The 14707-nt window shown below is 40.2% G+C and overlaps 1 long non-coding RNA gene across 1 annotated transcript in view; it reads left to right on the top strand.

Moving 5' to 3' along the window:
• Positions 1 to 7559: 7559 nt before the first annotated feature.
• Positions 7560 to 14707, top strand: part of LOC121070090 — a 76953-nt gene continuing 69805 nt past the window's right edge. The window contains exon 1 of the long non-coding RNA XR_005819881.1: positions 7560 to 7786. This is a non-coding gene — a long non-coding RNA (uncharacterized LOC121070090). The remainder of the gene's footprint in view (positions 7787 to 14707) is intronic.

Raw genomic sequence — 14707 nt, 5'->3', positions numbered from 1 at the left:
GGGTCCATTGTAAAAAAGGTAAACCGACCCATTAATCAAAATACCGAACATCTAGTTAGAGATACAGTTTTATAGTTGAGTGAATATAAATAAAAAAATCAATGAATGCAAACTGAATTAAAAAGTGAGATGCTGGGTTGTCCCTCCAGAAGTTACAATACAGAACTCAAACTGGTTGAAAAGAAATGGCATAATATTAAGACTATATTGCCTCTAGGCAGTATTGCTAGAAGTGAAGATCTCTCCCTGTTCCCATCCTGCTCCCAGGACTGGTGTTCCCCTAGAGTCTTTGAAGAAGAAAGAAGGGGACAACAGTGGCTGTTCTGCCTTGCTGCTGGGGAGATTCCCTCTCTGGATCGATTCTGTATTTTAACACCCTGTTCTATTCCCCCTGCACTTTCACTCACATAGAGAAGCTCAAATAGGAGAAAATAGCTTACCTAAAGGATCAACATCTCAGAAAGCATTGAACCCTTAAATAATATGGAAGATCACAAGAAGCCCATTCAAGTTAGAAGAATCTGCTTGTCACCTTGAATTATGTCAGCACCATCCTTCTCTTTATTCCCCTTGGAGTGTCTGGAGTCAAATACAAAATGGCATAACAAATGACACTCTGTGGCCTGCTGCTTTCTGGCTGCCATTTGTATGTTAAATCACTAGCAGCTGTCATGATCAAAAAGAGTAGGAAAGTCGGTGTTGGAGGGGAAGCACACACACACACACACACAAATGAGAGCTTGATTCCTTAGGGGAGGAAAGCAATATGAAATACAGATGGAGTGTTGTAGACAATACAGGTGATGAATGAGTAACTCACAATGTTGTGAAAGGAGCGCGGGGTAAGTGCTTTATAAGCATTATTTACATATCTCCGTACTTCTGTACAAATTTGTATTGTGCATTGCCTCTCAGAAAGCAAACGGAAAATGCCTTTAAATGTCAGGCGTTTTTATTATGCTTGTTTATATGTTCTTATGCTGTACAATAGTTACTACAATTAGCAAAAGTTTGCAGTCTGAGAAGGTTACAGCTAGCTGTCATATCCGTGGCACTGTGCCACCTGCACCTTAGCACAGTGAGCTCACTTCACTTGGGCTTCACAATGAAGGCACTTTGTGGTTCCCTTTCTTTGGATGAGCAGGGGAGGCAGAGCCCCAGAGAGCAGACAGATCCTACAGGACTGTCAGCTGGTCCTTACCTAGGCTGAGGAGAGGTTCCTTCATAACTTGCAACCAAAAATAAATTAGTTGTTGAATGTATTTTTAATCTGAAAATACTTTCACATTTACTTTTTAATACTGCATCTCCAAAGCCTGATTTTAAGAATTTCTGAGCAGGTACAGTGAATTTTTCTTCCTTCCTTAGCTGCATATTTATGCAATCCATGCTGAGCACTGTTTTGCAGGTAGAAATTTATGCATGAAATAGCATTGAATTCCTCTTGTTTGCAGATTGGATACCTTTCAACCGGTTGAGTCTCACCTGCTACAGCTGTTAGCACTTGACTAGAAAGTGTCTTTCCTTGATGGCCTGTCACTCTTCAAGAGAGATCCTTCCCTTTTGTTCATAATCTCTGCACAGCATTGCTTTCTCTTTGTTAGATGGATCACTTCTCCAGAATTCACAATCTTTAATAAACACATCATCAACAAAATGCTTTCATCTTTCCTTTAGATTTTGTAACATCTCTAGAAATTATCTTTCTCCTTCTGCATGCTTTGCATAAACTTGTCAGCAAATCTGTTTACATCATTCTCAAGGAGCTAAAGTTTTTACTTTTTTTTTTTTTTTTTGAATCTTTGTTCTTCTCCCAGCTCAGTAACTATTCATCAGATGACTTGCACTCTTTGGCACTGTTTTTTTAACCACTCACCATGACAGTTGAATTGATCATACATATGCTCAGGGCTCAGACATCCCACTGCTATCATCAGCATAAAAGAAAAATCTAAGATATGGGGTTTTATTATATGCAAAGTACCTATAGCAGAGTTTTAAATTCAGTCTTTAGCTTTACCATTGTGTTATACATTGACATAATCCAATATCCCCATGCAAAATACCTGTCATTTGTATTATATGTTAAAATGTATATGTTAAAAGATTATATGTTTCATAAGAATTCTGCTTCGTATTGCAAGTATGTCATCTGTTGATGAACAAAAATATATCAATACAGTGTATCAATACATGGATAAAATACCCTTTCTCGCTCATACTTGGTTTGGGATATCAGATTTTTATTTATCTATCAGCATCTGTAAAACAAGATCCCATAGGAGACCCATTCATAGCCACCTGTGGTTACTCAAAATAACTAATTGTGTCTGACATATCATTTGGGTGCCGGAGCCCTTACCTGGGACCTTACTTAGTCCTGCCCCAAGGAAACCTGGTGGGTTTCCTTCACATCACCACCACGTGCTTGTATTAGGGAATGCACAAACACACTAATATAAGATGGCCTCACCATACTCATCTTACAATTTAATTATGAGAGTCAAGAGCAGATCTTAAGAGTTTCAAACAGAGGACCAAAAAAGGAAAATACCCAACGTTGAGAAGCAGGAACCTAATCTACACAGTAGTGAAATTTGTTAGTACCCATCCAACGTGTGTCGGAAAGATGGCCTGCTGGCAGAGTATGAGCAGGGATGTTGAAGAAAAGTTGAATATTACAGCTTTTCTCAAAAGAAATATCAGGCCAGAATTTCAGTACTTGTGTAAGATCCAGAGATCTGCCTGGGGACTCAGAGCCTTCAGAAGTAATGAAGACGAAACCCTGATTTTAAGGTGTAGCAGGCCTTTTGGAAGCTCACAAGTTTGAACTGCGGTTTTCATGTTATAGCCCAAATCCATCCCATCCAAGATTAGATGCTGATATCAGGTGAGCAAATTAGGATATAGAGGTAAGGTGGTAAGTAGCTCAGGGAAAGAGAGGAGACTATCGTGGGGGCGCTGAAATTGAAGCAGCCCTGAAACAACTGCTGGAGCTGCTTGCCTGGCCAAGAGGCAGCTACAGATAACTATGCTCCAAATTCTGATGCTTCGTTTAAGTGCCAAAAAATCCATAAAGTAAGCTCAAGCCTAGGAGCTCTGTCTTAAGTCCCAAGGCAGAGAGTCTTCTTCAGAGGCTGTACACTGAGCAGAGAAAGCTGCATTTTTAAAACTTTGGTCAAAAGAGTAATTATGTCTGAACGATATGTTCAGGTGCCAGAGCCTGTGCCTTGGAAGTGGTCTCGCTCCACCCACGGGCCTGGTGGGTTTCCTTCACATTGCCACTAGGCGCGCACGACGCAGTGAGGTGGGTTGGCTGCACACTGGCCCATTTTGGAGAGCAGTGAAGTACATTTAATCGTCCTTTTCTCTTGGGACACACAATCCAAAACAGGTCTCAGATACTAATTAGGCAGCCAGTAGTACTTGAAACTATAACCTGTTGTGAGGCTATTAATAACGAAGCTGGAGCTTTCTTACTAGTACTAAAATATTTATTTATTTTTATACATTTTAATTGCTGCTAACAATTATTTTAAAATAGTAGACAGCAGCTAAAGTTTTAAATCAACAACAAAAACTCAAATAGTTGCTGCAGTTCATTATTAGCTTGGAAGAAAACAGAGCAACGATTATTTCCCTAATTGTCCTTAAAGTCATTATTACATATGCAAGTACAATTTGGTACTCTCCAGAGTCTTTCCCTCATTACACTGTGTGATTCACTAAATTACACGATTGTGATTAGTGCAGCAATTGGTGTCCAAGTGGTATCAGGCAACTACTGGGCTCCTTTTGCGGAGGTCAATTTAATTACATTGTGCATGACAGAAACCAGGCCAACTGAGTATTGCCTTTGCCACCAGCAATTGACACCTGAGTGTTAATGAGCTGGTAATTAAGAGTTGGCACAGACAGGCACACTTTAGTGTTTGGGACTGGGATTACCATATGCTTCAATGCTTCTCTGCTAAAAGCCTGAAGTTATTCATTTTCTAAAATATACAGGATTTTAAAATAAAAGGAAATTATTGCATTTCCAAATAACAAGCAAGAAAACACTTTTAATCAGGACTGAGTGCTGACTCTCATGAACTTCTGAGAAATGCTCTCTTTCTACTCATAATCTTTTTGCCAGCATTTTATTTTTTGTAATACATGTTTACCAATACATGCTCACACTAGACTTGCTTATAATCAAGGGGATGTTTTGAAGTTTATTTAAAAGTAAACAATCATTGTTATTAATTTTACCATAGTTTGGCCTAGAAAATTTAATCAGAGCTAAATCCATATTGAAAGAGCTTTCTTACAATTTATAAATCCATGCAGTATCTTTTTCAAAGAAAAGAATAAACAAAGTTGAAAAACAGTAACAGACATGCATTTTATTAATAAAAGCCTATACATACAGAAACAGTACTTGTATATTTCCTGTTTTTGTGTTGATTTCCCTGAGCTGTTCCAGTATCTTTGAGAGTCCTGACTATTGTAACTCACTATTATTAAAATGAAATCTTGAGGTCCAGACCCTTCACAATATAGCTTTATAGAAAAATCATACATCTCTGCATTTCTAAACGTCCTGGATGCAAATTCTCTAATTATTGATATAATTAATGATAATGATATTGGTTTTAACATTCTGGGAAGGTTTTCTCAGACAACCAATAACTACCAGTGTTTCAAGCTCTTCTTAGAAAAACAAAGAGAGTGTCTTTGTCTGCAGTATGTTACCTACATAACATGAAAAGAAAGGTGAAAGGGGTGGCTGTTTTTGCAGAAGTTGCTGTGGGAGAATAAAGGAAGCTCATCTGGAGTAGTTTTCCCAGGGCCTTTATGCTACTTCGAAAACAACCTCTAGATACAGTCTAAATTTATGAAGAAGAAAGAAGAAACTGAGGAAGGAGACTGAGTTTAAGGAGAACCAAAAAGTGAGTGGCATGAAAGAGAGAGTATGATGACAAGCTGGAGGGGAAGATGACTGGAAAATTTGAAAGAGAGAGAAGGAAAAGCTATATGGTAGAGAAACCGCCTCTGAAACATAACCCCAGAAAACACAATCCCAGGAAAACTAGGAAGAGAGTATGAATCTGTATGGTAGGGAAACCACCTCTGAAACATAATCCCAGAAAAGCAGTGTTACAAGTACACGATTAAGTTGCAAATATTCAAATTTTAATTTATTATAATTTTCCTCAAGTCCTTTTAACTATATGAGGCTCAACTTTAAATTGAAGAAAAAATATATTTTTCAGAGAGATTTTAAACCAAGTATGTAAAGCAAGTAAGGTAAATTAAAAATACTCTAATGATTTGTAGGCATTTTAAGAAGTTTGATGAGGTTAATACTCTATGTTCAGTGTAAGGAATATTATGAATCAACTGCTTTCTGTGAGCCAGCATATATAACATTTGTGGCTACAATTCCCGTATCTCAAATCTTACTGTATAACAGAGCAGTATGATGCAGTCAAAGCAAAACAATTTTATGCAGTTCATTATCAATTTATAGCGAAGATTTTTTTTTTTTTTTTTTCTGAAGACCTCTTGATAGATTTACCTATTTAAAAGGCCTCTTCTATATCTCTTTCACGGTGTTTTTAGCAAGTGATGTTTCTACAGACCGCTCCTTCCTCAAGAGCTGGCAGCAGCCCACAGGGAGGAAGGTGGGGAAGCTCTCCAGCCCTTCAAAGCTCACTTAAACAAGTGGGCCTTGCAGCATGCCTTTAGGTCAATAAGGTGCAGGATAGCACACGAGGAGAGAGCAAGCTTTGAAGCTGTGGGCCCCTTGTAACAGCTACATTATTTCATAGGTGAAGACTGATTCAGTACAGTGGTTTAGACAATTTTCCATTGGCTTTACAAATCCACAGACTGTTCACATCAGATGAAAAATGTATTAACTACTGAATCTAAGTTGTGGGATTTACTTCTAATTTCCTTCTTTCGAGGAGTTTGCTTTTTTTCTGTGGAATCCTCTGTAGGACATATAGCCTTTTATATGCAGATTGCTATAATTATGCTTTGAAATAGCTTTCAATTCCCAGTGGCTTAAACTGAGAACATGAAAGGGCAAATGTTACGCAGAGCTGAAGGATATGAAAGTGGCACGTACATCAATCTAAAATGAGATATAGGGACGAACAGCTCTTTACACAGGGACGCCAGCTCTTGACAGCTTATTGAAGGATCTCTGCAGCCACGGAGGCTGTCTCGGGTAGCATGAAAGCGCTGCCTGGGGATAGCTTATCAGCTTATATTTTTCTTTTTAATACCAAAAGGTGAATCAGTGCTACACACGGTGGGAGGAGCAGGCCGCTGTGGAAGCTGTCATCCTCCCCACTGCTGACCAGTACTGCCTCATGGCTCCTGAAGAGAAAAACAGAAACACGATATTTGTGATATAATTAAAGTATAAACAGGGAGAGCCCCATGAGGCCCAGGGCCTGAGGCCAAGCGGTCCCCACTGTGGCTGGACAAGCCTGGTGGTAAGGGGCCAAGGAACAGCTGGGGCTCAGACATGGGCCCCTCAGCGGGCTTTCCCTTGGGAAGAAGATGTGGGAAGCCAACAAAGCAGTCCCTGCCTCCTTGCTAGGTGAGATGGGGTTTGCAGGAAAGTCTGAGGGGCCCAGGGACCTGGCCTGCTCTGCAGGAGCAGCTCTCAGTTGCCCTCCATGGAGGGCCCACATGGAGGCTGCCAGCCTGCCACCATGGCTGCACCAGCTCCTCCACACCCCTGTGCTGCCTTTGCTCATCTTCATCACCGCTTTACCTGCTATAAAGCCCACAGCCATGTGTTGACATTTTTATTAATTTATCTAAGATTGAGTGATCCTGCAAATGATAGTGTGGGCCTCTGTTTTCCACACACTGCAGTGGTCTTCCTGGCATGCCCAGGGCTGAGACAGCAGGGCAAGAGGAATTGGAAATGTAAACACAACTATTCCAGGTGCCGTTATTTTATCAGCATTAAAATAAATAAATATTACATTGGAAAAGTAGTTACCGATCCGTTATTGAAAAGTCATGCAATATTTTTCCTGTGAATGGAAATACACCAGGTTCTTTTATATGTAAAGTGTTTTCTCATGTGTATATTTTAATGCAGCCAGCTAAACTATGTGCATATATATTCCATTTTTGTTTAAAATGCATTGTCTACAGAATTGGTGTTTTTTTTTTTTTTTTTATTTATTTTTTTATTCATATGCACGTAGGAGGGATTTGCATTCAGATCCTTGAAAACAACACTTGAAGGCTTTTTAAAATTAATTCGTTGAGTCGTACAGAAATACAAAGTGTGGGGCTCATCCTGAACCTCCCGGGCTCTCTCTGTTTCCACCAGGACATCCCGAGTCCTCACCCCGCTCCCGGGCAGGGAAGCGGCGTGGCCAGGAGGAGCGGGGGGCTGCAGGGAAGCTGTTGAAGGGGGGAAAAGGCTGCTATCGAGCCAGGGCTGCTCTAACGGAGCAAAAACTCCTCTCAGGCAGGTGTTGGCCGTTAGCCGGTGCTGCTGCAAGGCACGGAGGGGCGGCCCGGCCCGGCGGTAGGAGGGAGGGGGCTGCAGCGTGGGCAGGGCCGCCGGGGCGGAGGTGAGCCCTCAGGGGTGTTTTGCAAAAGGATGAAAGCACCTTGAGGGGGTGTTAAATTTGGGGGAGGAAAGGATCAGGAAGGAGTATGGCGTCCCTGTTTGGTGTGTGGGGCTTTGTGAGACTGTGGAAAAGTCTTATGGGCTGCAGGTTTCGGTTTGGGACAGTGCTGCCACTGCATGTGTCTGCTGCAGGTGAGTGGGACCTGGCTTTGCTACTGAAGCCTTTGGCTTTTACACGAGGTGGCTTTGTTTGAAATAAAAATAGGTTAGGCAGTAAAAATAGTTAGTCTGGCCTAACACATGTTGCCTAGGTCAGGGCAAACTGCTTCAGCCGAGCTGACCTTGTGTGCTGAAAATAAGGTGTTGGGGGGAGGCTCTCAGGGGGCTGTAAATGCAGATTAGCTAATATACTCCAAAGGCCTCAAGGAAAACCCTGTCCTTAGGAGAGAGTCAAAAAAAAAAAGTCAAAACAAACAAGCGAAAAAAAAAAAAACAGATGATGATGTACTGTAATAAGGGGCAGGGGATGAGCTTGGAGTGCTGTAGGGCTGTTTCTGAATGTTACCGTAGATGCATTTACCTTCAAGCCTGTATCGGGAATTGGACCTCAGTACTTTTTTTTTGGTTGATTGGCAGAAACCAACCTCTGTTCTCTTCTTATTGATATTACTCTGAAAATAGAGGCATAATAAATAATGAAGTAGAGCTGAGTAAAAAAAATACCTACTTTGGAGATAATACTTTCTGAATCTTGAAATTATTTGTGTATACTGATGAAAGCTTTTTTTTTTTTTTTTTTTTTTTTTTTTTTGAGAGTGAAACAATAGTAGATTTACTTTGACGAAGCACAGAATGAAACCATTTCAGAACCTTGCTCTGCACCAGCCAAGTGGCGGGGGCAGCTGTGTGCAAACTTAAGAAATATTCCTCCTGCCCCCCCCCCCCTTTTTTTTTTCCATTTCACCTCCATTAAAAACCCCTACCTTGATCTAGCTAGCCAGTTTGAAAACTTTAATGGATAGGCCAGCTGAAAACCTTAATTTTCTTTCAGTATGTGAAAATGGACTATTTGTGTTCAGAGGTTATAAAGAGAAAAAAGAGAAAACTATATGTATATTAGCATTTGGTTATATAATAGCTAGACGTGTTTAACAGTAACTGGATTTTCTGTTAGTTTTGTATGGCTTGAAGAGAACTGTAGTAGTTACAGATATTTGAGAGGTTTAGAAATGTTACAAATATTCAGAATGCTACTCTATGATAGATATGCTATGTAGAGTAGCTCACCAAACTTTTTTGATTGTACACTCCTGTCATTTAAAAATGTTTTGAGCACAAACTTCCAATATTTGTATACCTATTTATAAGCTACGTACATTTGCTACATACTAATGTGTTATGTACATTATAAAAAATAAAATAGAAAGCAGATGAGATAATGGTGCAATAAACACTACTTACTTCATTTAGTAATGGTTCAAAAATATTTTTCTGCTGCATCCTGGTGGATTGTCTTGCCCCCTCCCAGGGGTCTGCACAACCCACTTTGGAGACCACTGGTTTAGAGCATCTTTATAGTTGACTGACTAAAGAAACCAACTCTGGGAGTATGGTAAAAGTAAGTGATAATGTCACTTGAAGCAAGTGTTTTTACTACTGTAGAGTTCATTGTTCTATTTCAAACATCCTCTTTTTCCTTCACCCTTTCTCTGTATTCAAATTCTTCACTAGGTTATCAGTTTCATGAGGTTAAATATCCTAATTCAAATACCCTGGCAGTGAGAACTGATTTTGGCTCAGCTGTGGAGATACTTAATGAACTTAGTTATACCCTTTGCTATGGTTATTATCTTGCAACTGCTTCTAGAGTTCAAGTTTTGCGAAAGCTGAGAAAGTTTTAATGAAGTTCTTAAATAGCAGCAGTAGCTGAGAACTTGGATATTTAAAGCTTTTGACAGGATCTGGAGATCAAGACCTATTAATTTATGGGAAATCAGACACAAATTTGTATATTGAAGTTCATGCATATGTTCCACTGTCTTTTCTTATGTGGTAGTTCGTTTCTCAACTGAAAGCTTTTCAGCAATGGAAAAAAGTGATGAGAACGTCAGTATGAACAATTCATTTTCTTCTCTATAACGGCCAAATTTCAGGCAGTGGGAAGCGAGAGGGAACTTAATGAGAAGTCTGATTTAGCTGATAAGATCTATCTTAAAAATTACTTGGTGTAGGTAGTGGGATTGTCTTTTTGCTTTTAGTGAAGGAAATAATTTAAAAAACAAAAGTTGTCCTTAGTCCATATCTTCAGAAAATTACATGAAAATCCTCAAGGAAATGAGAAAGCAGCAGGACATACGTTCTCATTCTGAAAGCGAGTCCTCGCTCTCAACAGGCAGGCATGCAATAACGTTGTATATCCTATCACATGAAGATGATACGTTTATCAGTATCTAGGAATAATGACATGTTCATCAGCTTATTGGTCCTGTAACCTCATGGAGAATTTATCTTGTGTCCGATGTGTACTTCAAATGGCTAAACTCAAAAAAGGGGAGATAATGCATATCCACGCCTTAATGTAGTGCAGTGTGGGAAGTCCTTGAGCTAGCTGGGATGAGAGAGGTGCAGATGCCTCCAACGTTAGGTCATCCCTCAGGCAGTAGCGTTCTCTGTTCGTGTTTAGTTGAATATATCACCGCAGAATTTTTATGTGTCAGTGTGTATGTGAATCTCATTTTGGGGTTCATAATTTAACTTTTATTCATTACATAGGAAACCTGGAAAACAAAGTTCTGATTTGGGCAATTATATGACAAGCTGGCATCAAGTGTTCAGGTAGCGTTGTAGATAGTACGAGGCTAAATATTCAAAGAGCAGTTTAAGTGAAGGCTCAGTGGTAACGCATTCAGGGTGGCGTGGTGTGTTTAGCTGATCAGGTGAGCTGAATAGCCTATGTTATGTTAAGTTGTGGCTGGACAGGGAAGAGGAACAGTTACAATATCCTGGCTGCTGCGGTATGATTTGTTATGTTCGACTTCGTCTGGAAAGGGAAAGAGGCAGAAATTGCTGCTTTCCTAGCATGCTCAGGCTGAGGAAGGTTCTGGTGAGCACAATGAAGTAGTGAACCAGTGAGATGTGCAGCAAGGAGAGATCCTGCTTTCAGCAGGGAACTGCTGGCCAAGCCAGACTTCAGGAGCGATGAAAGATTTTACAGAGACCCAAGAGAGGGTTATCTGATGTTTGCTCAACCTGGGGAAGTGCTGAAAGCTGTTGGACTGGCAGCCAAGACTGGGAGGGACCCCTTCCCGTATTTCAGAGATGTGAGCAGTGGGAGGATGACATCCATCCTCCGTCAGCAGATTTTTTTAATCTGATCACCCACTGGATTTAAGATTTCTCTGTTTATGCACATCTTGCAAAATTATGTTGTAGAGCATTCTAATAAAACACTGAGACTGTAAGCCTGTTCTCTTTGAAGAAGAGGCATAAAAAGATTAGTCAGTCACCCTTCCAAGCCTTGTTGAGCTGAAGTCTCAGTATGGTTCTAAACTTTGTTTCAACCTGAACTCTTTCGTTTAAAGTAGTAATAGAGAATAAATTTGAATGAAGGAGAAGAGGCAGAAGACGATTTCTTTGAATAAGAAATGTCAACTTTTAAACTTCAAAGTTGCAAATGCTTGACCATTTAGTTCTTGATACAGGGTTTTTGTGTTGTCTTCTGATGCATAGAAATCTTTTTTCTTTAGTTAAGAATGCGTACGGAGTTGTCTCTTCCAAATCAGTCTATTTAATTCATAGTGGGTAAGGTGTCTGAACTTGTCTGATCAAAGTAACCTCACTCAATTTGAAATAAATTGTATTCCATACTGCTGTTTTTATAGTGCCTGGTTATTGTTGTTGCATACAATAAAACCACTGTCTGGAAGTCTTTTTCTATGAACGCTCCTTTAATCATACTGGGGAGAAAGTAATTCTTCTAATACTCCTTTTGCCTAATGTATATATTTTGTATATTTGTAAATGTAATATTTATATTACAAACAAACATGCCTTTGGAAGATTCAGGAAGTGATTTAGTGATTATAACTCTTATTCCCCTTCAGGTTGTTGAGACTGCTTTATTTTAGACTTGTTTGGTGGGTGATATACTGCTGGTTGTGTAGGTTGCATCTCACTACACAATAATTTATTTCTTTGAAAACCCATGCTTAAGAAATGACCATGAAGAAAAGAAGGTAGATACTAAGACTTAAAACTCTTGGTTAATTGTCCTTTTACAAGAAATTAAACTAAGAGCTGGTGAGGACCACTTGCAGTGTGGTGTCTGTGGGTATGAACACTGGTGGTCTGAGTCCTGGGGAATGCTGGTAATCTGCCTGTACCAGAAACAGTGGGGCCAGCAGGACTAGGGATGTGATTTTCCCCTTGTATGTGGCACTGGGGAGACCACATCTCAAATATTATATTCAGTTTTGGGCTCCTCACAATATCCTCAAGAAGGATATTGAGTTGTTTGAGTATGTGCACAGAAGAGCAATGGAGCTGGTGAAGGGACTAGAAAACAAGACTTACGAGGAACAGCTGAGGGAGCTGGGGGTGGTTGGTGTAGAGAAGAGGAGGCTCAGGGGAGACCTCATTGCTCTCTCCCAACTACCTGCAAGGAGGTTCCAGCAGGGAGGGTGTTGATCTCTTCTCTTGTGTGACAAGCTTCTGTAAAGAAACAGTCTAAAATTGCTCCAGGGAGGTTTAGATTGGATATTTGGAGAACTTATTCATGGAAAGGGTGGACAAGCATTGGAACAGGCTGCCCTGGGAAGCGGTAGAGTCCCCATCCTTGGATGTATTTGAGACATCTGGACACGGCACTAGGGGATGTGGTTTAATGATGGGACTCAGTAGGTCAGGTTGATAGTTGAATTTAGTGATCTTGCAGGTCTTTTGCAGCCGAAATGATTCTATGATTCTAATTAATTTCATAACAAGTCACTGAGCAACTTCCAGACCTTGTCCCGAGGTCTCAAGCATTCCTAAAGTTTAGGATGCTGGCCTGTAGCACATGCTGTGCTGTTCATCCCTTGAACTTTCCATTTCTTGCAGACACTATAGTATAAATCAGAAGAGGTTGGATTTTGAGGACTGAAGTAATACCCTCATAATTCTACTATTGTTAGACTGACTTACATAGACAGGAAAAAATAGATATGCAAACTCACAAATTGTGCCCCCATCCATTCTGATCCTTTCTCACTGTTCTTTAACAGCAATAAGTTTATATCTAAATCTGAGGTCTTGAACCCCCCTCCCATTAAGTCCCTTTCATCTCTCTTATCCTCTTTTGCTTTTGGCAGAACACTGCAAAACAGGCTTCATTTTTGTTTGACTTGTAAGGAGTGATTAGGTTTGACACGGGAGCTGTGTCTATAGTGAGAGGCAAGAGTCGGAAGGCATCCATTGATCCACAAACCAGACCTCCACTTTTTTTTTTCCTCCTATTTGCATGTGTCACTGTATAGGTTAAGAAAATAGCCTCTGCAGATTTGCTGAGAAACATACAGGGTTGTCAAATGTCCACAACTTGCTTTGTTTCACCTTTCAGCAGATTGGGAAGTGTTCTGTTGATTTTAGGCATCTCGGTAGGTGAGCTGTGGTATTCAGTGATGCAGATCCTGGACTAAGACCCTGTGAAGGAACTTACGTGCATTTGCATGCCAAGTGAGAGAAACATACTTTGAGGTTTCACTTGTAACTCTTCCTTGAAGAAATAGGAATAAAATGCTGCATAATAAATTAGAAGATCCCTAAAATCTCTACAGCTCTGAGAACATGAGAGACTACAGCCATTTGGATTAGGACCACTCCTCTTCGTGAAGAACCCTGACTCTGAAAAATCATGGAGCCATTACACGCTTTGTGTCTGGGAAGGATAGAGTTACATGGATTTGTTTTGTCAGCATCCAGGACAAGCAGCCTTGTCTTGTGCTTTGTGACTGCTGGGGATTAAATCATACCCTGCCTTCTTGAGTCTCGCATATGTCCGCCTGTGGTGGTTTGAGGGATGTCACTCCTTTGAGCGCCTGCCTTCTCCTAGCTCGCTCCCCTAGCACTCAGACTGGTGCGTGGTTGGATGACGGTTGCTGTTTTCTTCTTTCTGTGAAGAGATGGATGTGAAATGACTTTTCATATGCAAATTTGGGCATGACAGTGAAGAATTAGAATGAATGAGTAGGTGATCTTAGAGGTCTTTTCCAACCGAAATGATTCTCTGATTCTGTGAGTTGCTTCTGAGCTCTGCAATAAATATGATAATTAAACAACAATTATCTTATGGATGGGGAAGAGCTGGAAGAAAAATTGTTAGTCTAGATGGGAAATTACATCCCATTTTCCCCTGCAACACTATAGGTTAAGCAGACAAATAATGCCTGGCTGTGGATCCCTTGTGTCCTTTCTCATAATCCCAGAACAAGTCAAGTGAAAAAGCTCATCCAGCATGTTCTTTGATTGACCTGATACGTAGCTTCTGTTCAGCTTGATGGTGGCAGTTTGGACAATATCTTTTTTTTTTTTATAGCTTGCTTTCTGTGCTAGTTAATCTTCCAAAACTCTTAGTTTTGGAAAACAAAATTTATAAAACAAGTGGAAAAGTGAAGCTCTTCTCAGTGAGTGTTCCAGACTGACTCCAATGGATGTCTACAGAAGACATGAAAGCTAACCAGATGAGTGCTTGATAAAGTCTCTTTTTTCCATGGGTTTTGTTACATATTTGATGAAAAATGAGAAGATAACACTTGTCTACTTAATCAGCTGAATCTTGATTAATGCTTAGTGGAAGGAACTAAACCTTCAGAATGTTGTCCTTGAAGGGAGGAGGAAAAAAAGAAGTGGTGAGCTTCATTCCCTGCAGTGGGGATATGAACTGTAACTAGCAGGGCTCACAAAATAGTTAAAAGTCAAGAAATAAGAAAGCTAAGAGTAAAGTGTACACGGTCTCAATTACACAATTTCAGAATGTATTTGCACATAAGCAATACTATTGTGTTGGGGGGAGGAAGCAATCCTGATGCCTTGTATTCATTCAGTTTGTTCTTAACTCTTGAGGCATCTGAAGAACCT

Source organism: Cygnus olor, chromosome 4 (assembly GCF_009769625.2).
Source record: "Cygnus olor isolate bCygOlo1 chromosome 4, bCygOlo1.pri.v2, whole genome shotgun sequence".
Classification (NCBI taxonomy): Eukaryota; Metazoa; Chordata; class Aves; order Anseriformes; family Anatidae; genus Cygnus; species Cygnus olor.
Note: the sequence above shows the minus strand (reverse complement) of the source record. Positions and strands in the feature narration are given on the sequence as shown.